Here is a 20787-nt window from a genome sequence, read left to right as displayed (position 1 = left end):
CATGAAGGAGATTAATGTCATGTCATACAAATGTCATGTTTTTCAGGACCTGCTCATTAGTACTAAGAGCTCTGAGCACTGTAACATTTGCCCGTGCGCTTAAGGTGAATGTTAGGGGTCTGAGAAGTGGTGCATGGGGCCAAGTGCATTATTACACTTCGGTGCATTGACTTCTGTTTGGCCAGACTCTGTACCATGTCACCTGCTGCCTCCCTCCCCTCCCCAGCCCTGTTGTGTATTACCAGTCCCCCAACCGTGCTTCCCAGGTCCCTTGCAATAAATGAAGACACATGGGAGTTGGCATGCAAGGGTATTAAGAATCCAGATTAGATCGTCCTTTTCCATAGCAGAGACTGGAGAGAGGCCATAGGATCTTGGAGCAGCTTTCCCCTGCCTTGGCCCAGCTTTTCCACAGTCATGCAGTCTTTCTGAGCTGTCTGACAATGAAGGCAGATGGAAAGATCACAGAATTGGGGGTAGGAGACCAGTGTTCTCTGACCTGCTTGGCCATGTTGACCATAAGATAAGTGAATTGGAAGGGGGAGGGGGGAGGTCTCTCGAATTCCTCCTGATCCTAATATTTTGTAGCTGTTTGAGGAGGGTGTCTTTTGAGATCTACACATTCCACTCACACCAGGATTTCCCCCAGGCACCTGGGTGGCGCAGTATCAAATACATGTCATGGCTCCCAGCCTGTAGTTAACCCATTCATTAGCCTGGGTGTAGAATACAGAGTACAGTATGTCCCCTACATACAAATGAGTTCTGTTCTGAGTGCATTCATAAATCTAATTTGTTCATAAGTCCAGCAAAGTTAGCCAAATAACACAATTGGCTGTATGTTGTTTTTGTTCAGTTGTTAAATCCTGTCCAACTCTTTGTGACCCCGTGGACTACAGTGCACCAGACTCCTCTGTCCTTCAGTCTCTCCTGGAGCTTGCTCAGACTCATGTCTATTGAGTCAGTGATGCCATCCAACCATCTCATCCTTTGTCACCTCCTTCCTCTCCTGCCTTCAGTCTTTCCCAGTATCAGGGTCTTTTCTAATGAGTCGGCTCTTTGCATCAGGTGGCCAGAATATTGGAGCTTCAGTATTAGTCCTTCCAATGAATTTTCATGGTTGATTTCCTTTAGGATTGACTGGTTTGATCTCCTTGCTGTTCAAGGAACTCTCAAGAGTCTTCTCCAGCACCACAATTTGAAAGCATCCGTTCTTTAGCACCCAACCTTCTTTATCGGCTCTATAGTAACTGTACTGTAATAGGTTTATAATACTTTTCACACAAATAATACATAGATAACAAATACAAAAAGTAAAACACTTAAAATCTTACAGTACAGTACCTTGAAATGTACACCAGACATGTGAACTGACTTACATAACTGGACATGTGAATGCATGTCTGCATCTTTGAAAGTTCGAAACTTTTAGGTTTGTATGTAGGGAGCTTACTGTATTACCAGTGGTTGCAACATGTACCTCTTCACCAACAAACAGGAGAGCTGTCACCCAAACTCTGAGATCACTCTGCTCTCATTGTAAATTTTGCAAATTAAAACTGCATGTGAGAACAAGGGCAACAGCACATTTTTCCTTCTCAAGTGTTAGTGGTGATAGTAGCACAAAAAGTTTGATAACAGCCAGTTCTTCTCAAAATGCTGATTCCTCAAAAAGAACACCTTGATTGAAGATAAGCTCATGAGGAAAGCAGCCAGATAGCGTCTTCTCCACTCTAAGAGTGGAAACTCTTTGTTCTTCTGCATCAGTCATTGGAGAAGAAAAATAAATTATCATGTAGTTTTAAATGACTGAATTGCATCACTTCTTTTTTTAATACTTATTTACTTATTAATCTTTGTCTACACTGGGTCTTTGTTGCTGTGTGCAGGCTTTCTCTAGTTGGTGGCTAGTGGGGCTACTCTTTTTCGCAGGACTTGGGCTTATTGCATTGATTTCTCTTGTTGCAGAGCACAGGCTCTACCTTATGAGCTTCAGTAGTATGGTGCATGGGCTAGGTACCACAGCAATCCTAGATAGTTTTGTTAAAGTCCTTATGATTTTGAAATAATTCAGGGAGAAATCACTTGCATAATTCCAAGTTCTGACGCAGAAGCAGCTTAAATATTTGCCAAAAGTGCAGCACAAATTACTCTCACCTTCCTCTGTTCCAGTGAAAAGAAGTTTACCGCTGGGATTCTTTTTAAGTTCCTGGGCCCTGAGATCTGTTGTTATTTATAATACACTCGGGGTATTTGATGAAAGTGCTTTTGGAAAGAAAGCCATGTGAGTTGTAGGAAAGGCTTTGTGTTACTTATTAAAATAAAATAAATACAACATTGTTGTTGTTGTTCAGTCACCCAGTTGTGTCCGACTCTTTGCAACCCCATGGCCTGCAGCGTGCCAGGGGTCCTGGTCCCTCACCATCTCCCAGAGTTTGCCCAAGGTCATGTTCATTGCATCAGTGATGCCATCCAGCCATCTTATCCTCTGACACCCTCTTCTTCTGCCCTCAGTCTTTCCCAGCATCAGGGACTTTGCCAATGAGTCATCTGTTCACATCAGATCACCAAATTACTGGAGCTTCAGCAACTTGCTTGGCCCCAGATTGCCAGTATTGCTAAGCATAAGCTAGCACATAATTTTAGAAATTTTAATGAAGGCAAACTTAATCCATTAATAGTGTCCCATAGAAACTGGTAGAACGAAATGCCAATTCAATATTTGAATTTTATTATTTCAATTGAAAGGAAGAAGGGCACGCCCTTCTCTTTTAAGAACAGGTTAGAGGTACTCAGAACAGAGAGAATATATCTTCATTAAATATACAAAATCAGGGGACTTCCTCGGCCATCCAGTGGTTAAGACTTCACTTTCCAATGCAGGAGGTACAGAGGCCATCCCTGGTCAGGGACCTGAGATCCCACATGCCTCATGGCCAAAAGAACCAAAACATAAAATGGAAGCAGTAATGTAACAAATTCATTGAAGACTTTAAAAATGGTCCACATTAAAAAATCTTTTAAAACATAGTAATATGAAAAAATAAATATACAAAATCATTTTCTCCTGGAAAAATATGGTAGATATTTTCTGGTGTAAAAAATAGTATAGAACTCTGGGTCTAAATATCTAGACCCAGAGAGAGATCGCACCATTTATTCAAGTACTGGTGTGTCTCAAGACACTTAGCAGTACAGCTAAGAAAGCAAAATATAAAGAAAGAACCATCAAACATTCTGCAAGTCCAGAAAGTGAGACACATGTTTGTTTGGATGTTTGTCTGAAAACTGTCAATAGGAAAGTTCAGGCTGAATTCCAGGGAATTTTAATCCACACACTGCAAGATGGAAACAGGATTACATTTTCTGAGAACCAATTTTTTTAAAGTTTGAGCACTAATCAGTTAAGTGTGACGTAGGTTTGAAATTAGAGTTGGTGATAAGTAATTAAGTGAAATACAACTTAACACATGTTGGCAGTGAGTGGATCAGTGCTGTTGTCCTTAACTTGTTAAGGCTGCAGTGTACTATTAATATTTATTTGACCTAGAATATTGCTTTGGATATCAGTCGCTGTGTAGCAAACATTCGCAATACTTCGTGGCTTAAAACAACACCATTTGATCTGCTCGTGATTCTGTGGCTCAGGAATTTGGGCTGGCTCTGCTGTTCATGGATTCACATGGGGTCTCTCCTGAAGCTGTGCACAGATCTGAGATGGGATCGCTCATGTTGGGTTGGCCAAAAAACTTGTTTGGGTTTCTCCATACCATCTTACAGAAAAACCCAAATGAACTTTTTGGCCAACCCAGTGTATCATGTGGACTTTCCTGGCAGCCCAGTGGTAAAGAATCTACCTGCCAATACGGGAGACCTGGGTTTGATCCCGGCTCAGGAAGATCCATGGGAGAAAGAAAGAGCAACTCATTCCCATATTCTTGAGTGACATGGGGCAAGGGTAGAGAATGGCAATTCTTGAGAATACTCACTCTAATATTCTTGCCTGGGAAATCCCATGGACAGAGGAACCTGGTGGGCTACAGTCCATAGGGTCACAAAGAGTTGGATGTGACTGAGCGACTCAGCAGCAATAGATGACACTTGGTGGGTATGGCTAGAAGACTGGAACCCTCCAACTCCTTCTCTTTCTATGCAGCCACGTTGGACTTCTTTTCGTGGTGATTAGATCCTAACAGTATATATTCGCAATGGACAAAGGCTCAAATCTCTTAAGGGCCAAACTAGGAAGCCTCGGAGCATCACTTCTGCCGAGATCTGCTGGTCAAAGCCAGTCCCAAGTCAGCCACGATGACGGGGAGGGGGCTGGGCCGTGGAGCATCGCAGGAGAGCTTTGGAATGGGAGGTGCTCTGGCAGCTACCCTTGGAAACGCACGCATTTAGGCTGTGACGGGATAATATTTCACCACTTCACATTTCTTTTCTGAGGCGGAACCTCTAGTCTCACTGGTGGCAGAAGAGTCTGACGCAAACAAAAATCAGATTGCCATTCTCTCCTGTAGAATAAGATCCAGGCCCTTGACGCAGCTCGCAGGTCCTTCCCTGTCTGTCCCCTGCCTGCCTCTCCAGCCTCCCTCTCCCACCCTTGAGCACCACCTTTTTCTTCCGCGCCTCTTGGTTAGCGTAGCTCCATGGGGAACCACCCGCGAGAGATGCCCTTCTCCCCCTTGCATCCTCACTGGCTGACCCCTCAGACATCACTGCCTCTGCGAAGGCGCCCTCACCCCTGCTCTAATTAAAGCATCCTTCCCCCCGAGTGAGCGCCCCGCTTCCTGTGCCGGAAGCCCCCTCCGCCCCGACCACACTATGAGCTCCTTGAGGGCGGGGGTCCAGTCCAGCCCTGGGCTCGTGCCCCACTCAGCAGGTGCTCAGTCCGGAGCTAGGGTGTCGGTGTGATCTCTGCACAGGGTCGAGCAGGGGCGTGCCTGGAGGGAAGACCAGAAAACCCCAAACAGGAAGAAGGCGGGTGTGATGAGGAGGAGGTCAGAGCTGTGAAAGTAAGCCGTGTGACGGAACCCAAGGGGTGGATGCAGCACTGCCACCTCGCAGAGAGGAGAACAGGCCAGACACAGAGCCTGAGACATGAGCCTAGCAGCTGAAACAGAGCCGCCAGCTGGAGCCCAGGCTCACGATTAAGAGGGAAGAGGCAGGGAGGAAGCTGGCATCGGACCTGGCTGTGTGCATTCATGGAGATACGGGCGCAGCACCCCGTAAGGGCATCCCAGACCTGCCACGAAAAGGCAGGGCACCCCGATGCCAAACAGTACAGAATCTCAGCCCTTCTCCGCACACCTTCTCCCCAGGTGACTGCCTGGCCAGGAGGGCAGGGGAGAAGGTGGTGCGTACTTCACTTAGGTGCCTGTTAAGTGACTAGCTCGCCTCCCCAGCCACACTGGCTGCATAACGTGAAAGTGAAACTGACTTGACGCTGGTGAGGAGGTTCGGGGAAGTGGTGCGACTCGGGGGAGGGAGCGGGAAGGCCCACCTTGAACGAGCAGAGCCGCTTTTTGACAAAACAACTCTAAAGGAAGTAATCATTGTGAGAAAATGTTTTCTGCTAAGTGGTGGAGGAAGAAAACACGGTCGTCATTCCTTTGACTCTGTTGAATGGATAAACTCAAGACTAATAGTCACAACTAACTTGGATCGAGCTTTTTCTGCATCCAGGTACTGCTCTGATCAGCTTACGTCTGTTAACCTACTTGAGTGGGTCCTCTTATGGTCCCCATTTTGCAGATGAGGAAAGAGTTAAACAGCTTGTTCAAAGTCACAGAGCTGCTAAATGGCAGAGCTCGGATTTGAACCCAGGCACCTTGATGCTGTAATCTGTGTTCCTGATGCTCCGCTTGGCTTAGCCTGAGTTAGACAATATACTGTATCTACTGACTCATGTTTTAAAAAAAATATTACCAGACAGTAGTGTTAATTCTAAGAAATGAGTTATGAGACTTCCTTCCCTCCTTATATCAGTTATGGTTTCTGGCACATTATTTTTTTTTTGGGGGGGCACATTTTAAAATGGCACAGTCTATCATCTGTGGACACACATGTATATGCTGACTACTGTAACTTGCAAAGAGCTGTTTAGAAAAAGTGTGTTTACTTAAAAATGAGTGAGAAATGCAGCCAGATTAATCTCCTTTGGTAATAACTTTACAGTTTGAAATTTGTTTGTAAAGCAATTCTGGAAATGAGAGGAATGATACATTGTCATGCTGTGAGACACATTTATATTGTTTCTCAACATATGCCTGAGATAACTTTGTAATCTGCTTTTGAGTCAGTATGTTCGCGTATCTATGAAATCACTGGTAAGATTCAAATTATGTTTCTGATCCCTTTTATGTCTTTTATTTATTGATTGTTGTTATTTGACAAGTTCTGAAGCCCGATTCCAGAAAGTTCAAAGCGATATCCTTATTCAAGAAAACACTTGTTTTGCCAATATTTTCCAAAGAATAATTTTTAATCTCAAAGCTCTGTACTTTATTATTTTCCTGATTGGCTTGCAAGACAACAACTAGAAATATCATAGGTGTTTCATATTTGAGCAAATGGACAGTTTTCAGAGGTGGAATATAAATGTTAGTCCTGATAATGAATAAACAGAAAAAACTGTGATAACCACTGAGATGCAGAACGCCCATGACACATTGTCTTCAGGGCAGAAACAAAGCATACCTGTCCTTTCTGGGGCTTCTGTTTTAGCCTTATCTTTCTGACCCTTATGCTTCTGACCCTGTGCAACCCTCCTGGGCCAGCACTTGGAGAAGATTTATGGGTTTGCCCATAGAGGGAAGGAGGAGTCTGTTAAGAGTACAGAGAGAGGGATTTGTTTTTTCTTGGAGTAGACATTCTAGCAAATCAAAGGGTGGCCGTCTTTGGAATGCTCCTTCCCACCTGATCTCAAAATATCCTCCAGTAACCACCTGAAAGTCCTCATTTCTTGCCGGTACCAGAAATTCTGCCAGCACACAGATCCTCTGAAAAATGCAAGTACCACTGAGATTGCCTTCACATGTTAGAGTGGCTTAATCAGTAACTTTGAGAAAACGGGAACTTTTGTGACTTGGAACAAGCAGGGAATTATTCAGTCCACAGATAGTAATTGATCCAGCCCTTCATTGATCATTGTCAGTGATGGATGTGGTGTTGGGAATACAGGGGAGAAAAGAGAGCCGAAGTCCTAATCCTCATGGAGGAGAAAGGCATTAAAAATCAAACAAAAAATAGTATGTAAGTAAGATCCTCTAGCTCACGACAATGCTGTGAAGTTACAGTAAAAAGAATGAAGAATTAGAAATTTCTGGAACCTGGCCTGTTCTTAGATTACTAAGTGCTTGCTTTCTATAGAGTGGGAGGGAGAGGAAAAATATCTGCTATGCACTCACTGACTTAAAATCATGGGTAGGCATATGACACAGCAGGCCCACTACTGGGCATGTGCCCTGAGAAAACCATAATTGAAAGAGACACATGTACCCCAGTGTTCACTGCAGCGCTTTTTACAATAGCTGGACACGGAAACAGCCTAGATGTCCATCGACAGATGAATGGATACACAAATTGTGGTACATGTATACAATGGACTGTTACTCAGCCAGATGAATGGATACAAAAGTTGTGGTACATGTATACAATGGACTGTTACTCAGCTTTAAAAAAGAACACATTTGAGTCAGTCCTAATGAGGCAAAAAACCTAGAGCCTATGTGAACAAACTTCAACAAAGTGAAGTTAGTCAGAAAGAGGAAAATATTGTGTATTAAGGCAGGTGTATGGAATCTAGAAAGATGGCACTGATGAACCTATTTGCAGGGCAGCGATGGAGACGCAGACATAGAGAACAGGCTTGCGCAAACAGTGTAGGAGGGAGAGGGGAGGACGAATTGAGAGAGTAGCATGGACACTTCTATATTACGGTATAAAATGGATAGCCAGTGGGAATTGGCTGTGTGACACAGGGAGCTCAGCGTAGTGCTGTGTGACAGCCCAGAGGGGCGGAGGATGGGAGGGAGGTTCCGGAGAGGGGGGACATAGGTAGATCTGTGGCTGGTTCGTGGGGATATATGGCAGAAACCAGCACAATATCGCAAAGCAATTATCTTCCAATAAAAAAATTACCAAAAAAAGAACCATGGGTATAAAGAAAAAGAAGGTGCAGACAAGTCACCGGTGATACAGAAAAGTCCTGTTCTGTCCTTCCCTGGTTCCAAGTGATGCACAGCCCTTATCTTCTCTGTTTGTCTGTGAGGCCTGCCCTAACCCCTTTCTCACCACTGGGTGGTTGTTTTTGTTTTAAGCTGGTACATGCCTGGGACTTATTGTCATTATTTGTTATTTGAATAGATATATGGATTCTGACTATTATGATTCCGATTAGTAAAGAGGGTCTCTACCTTTCCAAAACATCCAGAACTTTTTAATGCCTCTTGCTGCTGCTTTAGCACACAGGCAAATGAGTAGAAGGAAACTAAAGGGCTGCTGGATTACTTCCCACCCCTGCAGCCCAAGCCCCCAATCTGTCACTCCCTTTCCTTATTTTAACATCTACGTATTGGAGGGAACATGCTTCACTGTGCCTGAGAAAGCAGGCGTGTGTGTGTGTGTGTGTGTGTGTGTGTGTGTGTGTGTGGTAGTTGCTCAGTCGTGTCTGACTCTGTGACCCCATGGACTATAGCCTGCCAGGCTCCTCCGTCCGTGGAATTTTCCAGGTGAGAATACTGGAGTGGGTAGCCATGCGTTTCTCCAGGAGATCTTCCTGACCCCAGGGATCGAATCCAGGTCTCCTGCATTGCAGGCAGATTCTTCACCATCTGAGCCACCAGGGAAGCCCTGAGAATGCACTTGGTACTGCCTAAATAGTTTACTAGAAAAGGAACACCACTAGTCAATTTGAAAGATCACAGTCTTTCCCCTCTTCTTTCCCCAAGGATAAATACTCTTAGCATTTTCTGATCTTAATAGTATTGAGATAAAAATAGTTCAAGTACAGAATTTTAGCAAGGACAGATGTTTTTTCTTTAGACCCTTCATTTTTAAAATTTATTTTTAATTTTAATTGGCGCGTAAGTGCTTTACAATGTTATGTTAGCTTCTGCTGTGCAACAGTTTGAATCTGCTATGAGTATACATAGATTCCCCTCCCTCTGAGCCTACCTCTGACCCTCACCCCTTTAGGTCATCACAGCACTGAGCTGAGCTACCCTTGTTATTCAGCAGTTTCCCACTAGCTAGCTATTTTACAGATGGCAGTGTATACATGTTAATGGTACTCTCTCAATCCAAGCCGTCCCTCCCTCTCCTTCCCCTGCTGTGTCTACAAATCTGTTCTGTATAGCTAGACCCTTCTTTTTAAAGGCAAGGAAACTGGGGCTTAGATGAGATATTCAGGGTATCACAGCTGGTTGGTGGTGGGAGTCAAGAAAGTGGAAGTTTTCATGACTTCCACTGCTTAATTCTAGCTGCACAGGAGCCTTAGTAAGTATGAGTGATCTCCCACCCCAGCCTCAAAAATTGAACATCAACCTGTAAAATCTTATTTTTTTTCCTGAAACTAAGTGACCATATCATCACAAGTGAAAGGGACATGGTCCAAGAAATGATGCTCTTCCAGCAAGTAGGGGTTCCCCTAAGAACTTCTGCTCCCAGGGGCTCTCTGGAGTCAATCCATCACCTTTCTTTGTCCAAAGCGCTTTTTCAGACTTTCATGCTATACACCCATGACACTTGCTTGCTAAATCATCAGCTTAATTTATTTACCCCATTTCTTTTATCTCAGTTTTCTGGTTGTATTTTATCTAAGTCATCTTTACTTTACTTGAGCTGAAGCTGTGGTTTTGCAAATTAAATCAGTTGTGGGTTTCTGCATATACCTCCTCTCTGTGTTTACTAAGCTTTTTTTTTTTTTAAACATTATAGGTTCTGTTTTCATCTTACTAGTTGTGTGAGGGAAGATTTGTTTTGCTTAAGTTTCTTTGAGACAAAACTATTTAGAGGAACACATTTTAAGAAACCAAAATATTTTTAAGTGCCTGGTTTAATCGATATCTTTAGCCAAAGCTCAGTTTCTTTAAAGTTTGGAAGTTCGTCCATAAGAAAGAAATTGTGTGGGTTTTGAGTCTGGACTTCATACTGTAGACAGAGAGAAGTTTTATGTTTTTCAACATTGAAGAGATTTTGGAAAGGCAGCTTTTATGGCTAAGGCGGATGACAAATAGAGCACATGCAAAGACAAGGAGGCCAGTACTAATTAGGAAACTACTGTAATAATCTAGGGAAAAGGTCTGAAGTTGTCAAGCTAAAGGATTGGAGAAAGAAAGAAAGAAAGTGAAGTCGCTCAGTCGTGTCCGACTCTTTGCGACCCCGTGGACCATAGCCTACCATGCTCCTCCCTCCATGGGATTTTGCAGGCAAGAGTACTGGAGTGGAGTGCCACTTCCTTCTCCAGAGGATCTTCCTGACCCAGGGATCAAGCCTGGGTCTCCCGCATTGTAGGCAGATGCTTTCCGGTCTGAGCCGCCAGGGGAGTCAAAAGGATGGGAGAGTAAGGATCAAATACAAAAGAAACAATCAGAACTAGCAGGTCTTATTGCACAGTTGGGTGTAAGAGGTAAAAAATCAAGGAGTACTCACAGCTGATTCCAATATTTCTAGCTTGGAGGAGTCAGTGGACGGTAATTCCATTGAGCAGGACAAGAGAGAGCAGAGAGGCCTGAGCACTGAAGGAAAGGTGGAACTCGTATTTGTTCTGGCTGTGCTCAAGCTGGCAGAAAGACACGTGGAGTGATGCAGTGTGTAGCTGAAACTATAGGGCTGAAGGGCATGCAAGTGTAGTTCAAGAAGATTGTCTTTTTGAAGTTACCACTAAGTAGAGGATCACTGAAGCCACGAGTGTGGGTGTGATTAGCCAGAAAGAACTCAAGTCGAAACCTGGATGTGTTTCAGAAGTTTAGGTAAAGAAAGCTGAACGAACAGTAGCTGAAAGGAGTGACCAAGAGATGGAAGGGCAGGCAGAGGGGGAAGGACTGTCAGCAGTGCTGTGCAATATGGAGGAAGAAGATTAAGAATGAGCCGCTGGATCTGGAAATTGGCATCATCGGTGCCCTTGGGGAGAGACAGGTCAGCAGAGTGGTGGGTATAGAAGACAGAGGGAGAGGGTAGAGAAGCCGCCGGATGGTGGGAAGGGATGCTGGCTGCTGGGGGAGGGGAGATGCAACCGCATCTGCAGAAGCGAAGTCACAGGTTGTCAGGGATGGGGAACACGAGCACATTTGTGAGTAGGGGTCAGTTGTTGTTCAGACACTCAGTCTTGTCCAAATCTTTGTGACCTCGTGGACTGCAGCATGCCAGGCTTCCCTCCACTGTCTTTGAGGAGTTTGCTCAAACTCATGTCCATTGAGTCGATGATGCCACCCACCCATCTCATCCTCTGTTGCTCCTCCTGCGTTGGAGAGGGGGTGAGATCACAAGGATGGTGGGGGTTGGGTGGTCAAGGAAAAGAAGAGTTCCAGGGATGTGGCCCTGGAATGTGATCATACATAGGACACACCTGGGGGAGAACAGGTGAAGAGGTAAGTTGGACCAGAGGGAAGGAAGTTGAGCAAGTTTATGAGACTTCCATCTTCTCGTGAAATAGTTTCATCTGCTGAAGGTGGAGAAGACAGAGTTATGGTTTTGGAGAATAAAGAGAAAAACTGAGGGACAGCCTACTTAGCAAACAGGAAAGGAAATGGACCAGGAATGAAATTTTATTAAAATATTGTTAGTGAATTCAGTAATAAATGCTTAGATTATTTGTTGCTTTTTATTATGCTAAATAATAAATTTAGCTTAATTTTTACCATTTTAACCATTTTTAAGTGTAGAATTAGTGGCATTCATTAGCTTTATCATGTTATGCAGCCATCACTCCAGTTATTCATTTCCAGAACTTTCTCATCACCCCAAGCAGAGATTCTGGACAAAATTCCTACCCTCAGCCACTGGTAATCACCACCCAACTTCTGTCTCTGAATTTGCTTGTTTTATCTATTTCATATTTTTTGTTGTTTTTAAAGCATAATCCATAAAATAAGAAGGAATAACAGGAAGGTAATAATTCTAACTGTAATGTTCCATTGATGGAGGTCTGTCTTAAACCATTCTCTATTTTTAAAATCTGCTTATAAAACATTAATGTTATAAAGTTGGTGTAATGCATTACACCAACTCAAATTCCCAAGTAACTCAAATTTACTTGGGAACCCCATAAATTCTACTTTTTTTGACATGCACAAAACTGGATGCTGCAGTTTTGTGCATGTCAAAAGCAGTATATTTTTCACCCATCTAAATGATAGCATAGAATTGCTGTTTGGTAAATATTTTTCTGTTTAGCAATCTGTTTCAGAGGATTGCTTTATTCATCTGAATTTATGTTGTCTGCAATAGGAGTTCCTAAAAATAGCTAATATATGCATCACTTAGACAAATGAGAGGTTTTCCTACTAAGATATGCAAATAAATAACCACACTGCTTTATATGTCAGTTAGAGGTGACAGGAACTGATTTTCACTTCTCAAGAGGTGGCTCAAATAAATCATGATAGCTTTGGAGTCAGTTATTTTTAATGGAAATAATCTTTCTTCCCAGTAAAAGTAAATTTGAATGTGATGCGTTAGAAGAAATATCTTATATGGCAGTCATCTTCCAGCAAAAGTTGACAAAATCCCAGGTGTTCCTCTCCCCATAGCAGTGCACAGTGGCCTTAGTAGGTTCCTTCTAAATTTAGGGCTCTCAAGGGAAGTGGCATCAGCCACAGCATTTCCTCAGGCCCTGAAGCTAGCCACTGCCTCTAAATATTGCTGACCAGGCTATCAAAAAGGGGAACTATTTTCATATCATTTGCCTACCCCCATCTCACCTCCTCTCATCCAGTCCCGACATCCTTTAATTCCTGGCCCAGAGCCTCACTTCTCTCCTAAAGCTGCTGGTGTGGACTTTTTCTCTTCAGAAATTGTGGTGGTGGTGTTTTTCAGTGGCTAAGTCGTGTCTGACACTTTGCAATCCCGTGGACTGCAGCACACCAGGCTTCCCTGTCCTTCACCATCTCCTGGAATTTGCTCAGACTCATGTCCGTTGAGTTGGTGATGCCATTCACCATCTCATCCTCTGTCACCTCCTTGTCCTCCTGCCCTCAGTCTTTCCCAGCATCAAGGTCTTTCCTAATGGATTAGCTCTTCGCATCAGGCCTACTGGCTTTTGTTGCTTTATGTGTAAATCACATATCCCAGGCGCACTGTCATCCTCTTGAAGTTAATGTGTTTTAATCCATAGAATCATGAACGATCACCATTTTACAGATGAGGACTTTGGCTGCAAGGAGATAAAGTAACTTGGCCTAAGGTCACACAGCTGAATTAGACAACAAATGGTTGAACTGGGTGTTGAATAGGTGTGCTTCTTCCCTAGGATTACTTGAAGGAGCTCTGCCAGAGTTTGTCTTTGAGGCTGTTGTTTTTGCTAATTCTGTCTAACAAACACCTTTTTGTTTTGGAGGCCTTTGTTCAGATATTGGATACAGTTCCATACTATTAGTTATCTCTCAGATTTTTAAAAAATTATCATCACAGTTCTGCCTCCCAGAGATAATCTTGGTTAAAGTTTTAGGTGCTGGAAACTAGTGACCCATTTACAGATTGTACATTTGAGGGAGCAATTTGACAATAACTATACTATAGTCGAAGATGTGTATACACCAAAATGTTGTGGTTCTGCTCCTTTGTACATATTTTGTACAAACCTGTGGCAAAGCAGATATCTGCAAGAATGTTCACAACAATATGATTAAGAAAAGTCAAAAAGATCTGAACACTGGCAGAATAGATAAAAAGATTGCAGTGTATTTATTTCAATGAAATTCTATGGAGCAGTGATTTTCAAGTGTGGTCCAGAGATCCCTGGAGATCCTGTTGACTTCTTTCAGGGTATTTCCAGATCAAACTCATTTCACAGCATGACTGAGACCTTTTTCACCTTTTCTCTTTCATTGTGTACGGTGGAGTTTTTCAGAGGACATGTGCTATGATAGCAACAGACTGACTGCCGAAATAAGAATAAGAAACCAGCTGTCTTCTATTAAACCAGACATGAAGGAGATTTACAAACATGTAAAAGAGAACCACTTTTCTCATTGCCTTTTGCATTGAAAAAGTATGATTATTTAATCATAAAGTATGTTCTTATGTTAATGTTATATAATGGGTTTTATTATTTTAAATGGTTGTTTTTCATTGTTCAGTTGTCAAGTCATGTCTGACTCTTTGCGACCCCATGGACTGCAGCACACCAGGCTTCCCCATCCTTCACTATCTCCCTCAAGAGTCTTCTCCAGCACCACAGTTGGAAAGCATCAATTCTTCGGTGCTCAGCTTTCTTTATGGTCCAACTCTCACATTCATACATGACTACTGGAAAAACCATAGCTTTAGCTAGACAGACCTTTGTCAGCAAAGTGATTTCTCTGCTTTTAAATACACTATCTAGGTTTGTCATAGCTTTTCTAACAAGGAGCAAGTATCTTTTAATTTCATGGCTACAGACACTGTCCAAAGTGATTTTGGAGGCCAAGAAAATAAAATGTGTCACTGTTTCCATTGTTTCCCCATCTATTTGCCATGAAGTGCTGGGACTAGATGCCCTGAGCTTCGTTTTTTGAATGTTGAGTTTTAAGCCAGCTTTTTCATTATCCTCTTTCACTTTCATCAAGAGGCTCTTTAGTTCCTCCTCACTTTCTGCCATTAAAGTGGTATCATCTGCATATCTGAGGTTGTTGATATTTCTCCCAGCAGTCTTGATTCCAGCTTGTGTTTCACCCACCCTGGCATTTCACATGATGTTCTCTGCATATAAGTTAAATAAGCAGGTGACAGTATACAGCCTTGATGTGCTCCTTTTCAATGTTCCAGTCTGTTGTCCATGTCCGGTTCTCACTGTTGCTTCTTGTCCTGAATACATATTTCTCTGGAGGCAGGTAAGGTGATCTGGTATTCCTGTCTCTTGAAGAATTTTCTACAGTTTGTTATGATCCACACAGTCAAATGCTTTAGCACAGTCAGTGAAGCAGAAGTAGATTGTTTTTTAATCCCTTGCTTTTTCTAGGATCCAGCAGATGTTGGCAATTTGATCTCTGGCTCCTCTGCCTTTTCTAAATCCAGCTTGTACATCTGAAAATTTTTGGTTCATGTACTGTTGTGGCCTAGCTTGAGGGATTTTGAGCCTAATTTTGATAGCGTGTGAAATGAGTTCAATTGTATGGTGATTTAAACATTCATAGACTTTGCCTTTCGTTAGGATTAGAATGAATACTGACTTTTTCCAGTCCTGTGGCCACTGCTGATTTTTTTCATCATTATTTTCTGATGTGACAAATATTGATTAACTGAATTCACTTAAACCAAAGCTCTTCAGTGGCCTTAGTAATTTTTTAGAAGGTAAAGGAATCCTAAGATCAAAAGGTTTGGGAACCACAGCTATAGAGTGAATAAAATGAATAGTTGAGATTACATGTACCAAGAAGAATGAATCTCACAAATATAAATGGAGTTGCAGAAGAATGTAAATAACAGTTTATATATTGAGTTTTAAAGTCAGTTAAATAGGCAATAGTAGAATAGAAATAGATATATAGATATTTATTACATGTATAAAAGTGGAGGGAATAATAAACTGGAGTTTATTTAATATTTAATATCTGGAGTCCAGATAGTAGTTCTCTTGGTGAGAGTGTCAAAGGGAATTCAGTCAGGAGAAGGATATTGGAAGCTTCAAATATATTGGTTAGGTTTTCTGTTTTAGTTTGGACTGTAGGTATTGAGTATTCATCAAGTTATTTTTTATGTTTTTATATGCCTGAAATGTTTTATAGTACAATTTAAAAACTAATAGCTATATACAATGCAACAACAAAAAACAGAGTCCAACTTAAAAAATCAACAAATGACATGAATAGATATTTTCAGGAAGATGATATGCCAATGATCAAGCAGTGTATGGAAAGATACTCGATATCATTGCACATTAATACCGCAATGGGATATCACCTCACACCATTAGGATGGCTACTTCGAAAAAACCACGAGGTTTTGGTGAGGATGTGGAGAAATTAGAACCCTTGGATGCTGTTGTTGAGACTGTAGAATGGCACAGCCACTATGGAAAACAATGTAGTAGGTCCTCACAACAATTAAGACTAGAATTACAGTGTGATCCAGTAGTCAGCCTTGTGGGTATTCATTCAAAAGAATTGAAAGCAGCATCTTAAAAAGATATCTGCTCACCGAAGCTCATAGCAGCATTATTTACAATATCCAACAGGTGGAACCCACTGTTTCCATTTGTCATGCAACTGACAGGTGAAAGGATAAACATAATGTGACATGTACAAAGAGTATTATTTGGCCTTAAAAAGGAAGGAAATACTTCAATAAAAAAGGAAGGATATTCTGACATATGCTATGACATGGGGTTGAATAATATTCTACTTTAACCTTTTTAGGCTTCAACTTTCACTTCTTTAAAATGGGATCAGTAGCCCATTCTTCAAAGGTTGATGTACGGATTTAATGAGAACATGAAAAATGATGGCCAGTGCCTAGCCCAGAGCTTTGGCCCATACATAATCATTTCCTTCTCCTCCCTTTCTAAATTAAAAATGTCATGAGGATCAGGTAGAAGGAATACACTTTTCTCATGTCCCTAGTTCCTTGTGTCCCACATTAGTGACAGCATAATTGTTATCATCATGTTTAATTGAATTGGAGAAGCTCCTTCTTCAGTGATTTAGAGATCTGTTCCCAGCGTGGTAACAGTGATTGTCTGTTTCACTCTCTCCTGCTCCTCTCTCCCAACAACCCCTACCACCTAGACATCAATAATGTGAGTGAAGGAGTAGCAGACCCTGTCACTCAGGAAAACAAAGCTGATTTGATACGCTAGTTGGATTGGATCTCTGTTAGGTAAGAGAGAATGTTGAATAGTTATCTGATCAATGCAGGTATTGAGGATGAGCAGAAAGAATCAAATTGCAAGTCAAGACCCAGTTTCCAGTTATCTTAATTTGTAATCCTCCTTTGGCCTGAGTCGATAAGAATTAATCACTAGGGACTTAATTATAGTGTCACTGGTTGCTGTTACCAGTGTGTGGTGGTCCTTGATTAGATGGGCAAATTGGTGCTTAAGCTGACAGTATGTTATTAGAGAGGCAAGTCCAAGGGAGAATCTTGAGTGGGGTTGATTTCATTGGAGACATCCGGCCATCCACAATCTTTCTGGAATAGATGTCAAATAGGTGCAGGAGTGAAGCTTAAAACTGGGACTATGACACACAGTTTAACTTCTTTCAGATTGATTTACCCCCATTGTTTGCTGCAAACCTCTCTCTCTGAAGCTATCTCCAAATAGTAGCTTAACACATAAATTATTTGTCCTTTGAATGTTTTTCTTTAATATGAGTTAATGACTCTACCCTCAATTCATAATAGAAGTATGCTCAGGGAGAAAAGTCAAATTTTTCGAAATCTGTCCTTAAAAGAATCTTGCCTGTCTAGACTGAGAAAGCAATGAATATAAGTTTACTATGTAGAAAATGTCTGTTGTATTGTCTCTTAAGAAAAATTAGGTAACTGGTAAAAGTTTGTGAGTATTTTACTAGTCACCTGAAATAATAGAGCTTTCTCAGTTCTGAAAGTACAGGTGTCATCTGTGTCACAGACTAGGCTTCTGCATGTTTGATTGATAGAATCGAACACAGCAGAGAGCTCAGGGAGACCAACCCCATAATTGACTGGAAAAGAAAGAAGTGCTTTGTTTATGCTAAACTAAACCCAGAGAGCAAAGTAACTTGTAGGACTTACAGACTTGGGGGTCTGTCTGAAAATAAAGAAAAGGTGAAACATAGTATTATACAAACAAACACATTCTTGCCTTCCCAGAGGATAGCAATTAATTAGGCAGCTTTGGAGACAAACAGAGGAAGTGCTAGGTGCCCTGGTCATGGGTGGGGCAGGTAGGGACCCAGAAGTGCCTCACATCTTTAGATCTGTCCTGCACATGTTGATAAGGATAGATATTAACTTGATACTGACATTTTTGCTGTCACCCTTTCTTCCAAAACATACATTGTGACTCCTTGGTACTTCTAACCGGAAGGAAAGTAATTGTAAAGTAGTCAAGTGTTAGTTGCTCAGTCATGTCTGACTCTTTGTGACTCCATGGACTGTAGCCCGCCAAGCTCCTCTGTCCATGCAAGAATACCTCCAGGCAAGAATACTGGAGTGGGTTGCCATTCCCTTCTCCAGGGGATCTTCCTGATCCAGGAATCGAATCTGGATCTCCCACACTGCTGGCAGATTCTTTACCATCTGAACCACAAGGGAAACTAAAGTAGTGAAATGTCAGAATAAATCATTTGTTTTAAGCACATTTGATTGATTGGAGGGTACGTAAAATAATTTAAACCGTTAAAAATAAGTTTTCTAGGGACACTCACCTTTAAGAATAGACCCTCTGGCTGCCTGGGGCATGCAGATGCTGAATCCTGGCTCCTTTTCTTTTTCAGCTGCAGATCCTCATGTGAGATGTTTAACCTTGTAACCCAAGCCCAGTTTCTTCGTCTGTAAAGTAGAGATGATGATTTCTATCTTGCAGAGCTGCTGTGGGCATTTTTTTTTTTTTTTTGACTTCACATATTGTTTGTATTTACTTATTTTTGTTGGAATATAGTTGTTTTACACTGTTGTGTTTCTGCCGTATAGCAAAGTAAATCAGCTGTGTGTGTACATTTATACCTTCTTTTTTGGATTTCCTTCCCATTTAGGTCACCACAGATCCCTGAGTAGAGATCCCTGAACAACACATAGGTTCTCGTTATTTGTTATAATAGATACAATAAATATTTATGCATAACATCAGTAGTGTTTACATGTCAGTCCCAATCTCCCAGTTCATCCTGCCCCTCCTTCCACCCCTTGGTAACCATAAGTGTGTTCTTTACATCTGTGACTTTGTCTCTACTTTGCAAATAAATCATCTGTACCATTTTTCTAGGTCCCAAATATATGTGTTGATTGATGTACAATATTTGTCTTTCTCTTTCTGACTTCACTCTGTGTGACAGTCTCCAGGTTCATCCACATCTCTGCAAATGGCACCATTTTTTTTCCTTTTTATGCTGTGGGCATTCTTTTAGGTGGGTATAAAGCCCTGAATGTGGCACACAATCAATAGTAACTAGTCCTAATATATCTAACTCACATTTCCATGGTAAAAATCTGTCACACACTTAACACGTCCATTGAAGACTTAAAATAGTCTCAATATATAGCAAACATTTCACCAAAATATATTTTCCCAAGGTAAATTTCTATCTCTTACTTCCTTACAGAATTTTACGTACATCCCAGGTTAATCAGGGATGAAGGGTAGACTGTATTAATGGGGTGTTTGATTTATTGTGGGAAGGTAAAGTAATAAATGGTATAATCAGTTTTACTCACCTGAGGGAAAAATGGAAACTTGCTTTGAAACTACATGCAAACCGTTTGAAAAATGGTAGCCTTCGGGGCTAGAGATGACTCCCCTTCCCATAATGGGGAGGACTGGCACGCTGGTTTCCAGTCTTGACAGCTGCCTACATAAAGCGTAAGACGAGGTCTGTCTCCTCTGTCAGGAAGGATGCACTCGAAGCTAACTAGTAAGGACCTACTGCATAGCACAGTGCTCTATAACGGCCTGCATGGGCAAAGAGTCTAAGATAGAGTGGGCATATGTGTACGGATAACTGATGCGCTTTGTTGTACACCTGAAACTAACACAATATTGTAAATCATCTACCCTCCAGTCAAAGTTTCTTTTAAAAACCATGAGTCCACAAGTGGAAAGACCCTGGCACCTCCCGGGTCTGGCCAAGCTGGTCTTCTTTGCAGCACTGGTGTGTTTCTCTGGAGAGCAGCCCTGCCCGGCACATGGTTGGCCTCATCAGAAACCTGCTCCGTTAGGAGTGAGTCTATTTCATCATCAATGACAGTGTTTTAAGTTTCTGGAGGTGTGTGTTTGCTTTTCTTATGTAACCACAAAACAGCGGTTAGTTTCTCTCTAATAGATAAGAGTGACAGAAGCTGCGTTGCCTGTAACATGATGTGTGCAGTCTTATTCTGAGAATGAACTCGGTGCGTTTAGGCATGGCAGACCCAGTTCTGACTTTTTCCTCTCTCCCCTTTTCCCAGCACTGGGCTGCCCCATGTCATCTCCCTCCTCCGTTTGGGGAGAGAAAGACAGGATGGAGGGCTCAGCAGAAAGTGGCAGGAAGCACGTGCCAGGCTGTGAAGCCTTTTAGATGCCTGTGCTCCTTGTGTGTGACTTTTTCTTCTTTTCTTTTTAAAACCAAACACAGCAGGATGTGTGCACACCAATTACTGAGCACACAGAAATGTGGGCACTGCTATATTGGAGGAACAACTTTCAAAGGACCGAGCCAGAAACTGGCTGCCTCCCTGCTGGGCGTTTAAAGGGCTGTGCTCTCCTGGGGAGAAGAACTGACTTCTTAACCCAAGACTTTCTCAGTGCACCACAGATTGAACTCTGCATAGGGAAAGGACATGTTGGCAGTGGCTTTCCTTCTAACTTTGGGACCTTCTGCACCAAGGCTAAAAAAAAAAAACCTTTAGAAAATTTTTATTCTATTGTTTTTGGCAGTAACAATGAAAAGAATACAAATTTGACTTTGAATA

At 42.0% G+C, this 20787-nt stretch overlaps 1 protein-coding gene across 2 annotated transcripts in view; it reads left to right on the top strand.

The window, feature by feature from the left end:
• Positions 1 to 20787, top strand: part of PRKCQ (protein kinase C theta) — a 144329-nt gene that overhangs the window by 12078 nt on the left and 111464 nt on the right. The window contains exon 1 of one of the 2 annotated variants that reach the window (XM_070471941.1): positions 5055 to 5685. The exons of the other annotated variant lie outside the window; for it this stretch is intronic. The gene's annotated coding sequence lies outside the window, so the exon portion shown is untranslated. Of the gene's footprint in view, positions 1 to 5054; positions 5686 to 20787 lie in introns of those variants that run through there. 2 annotated transcript variants of the gene reach the window in all.

Source organism: Odocoileus virginianus, chromosome 9 (assembly GCF_023699985.2).
Source record: "Odocoileus virginianus isolate 20LAN1187 ecotype Illinois chromosome 9, Ovbor_1.2, whole genome shotgun sequence".
In the NCBI taxonomy this organism is placed as follows: Eukaryota; Metazoa; Chordata; class Mammalia; order Artiodactyla; family Cervidae; genus Odocoileus; species Odocoileus virginianus.
Note: the sequence above shows the minus strand (reverse complement) of the source record. Positions and strands in the feature narration are given on the sequence as shown.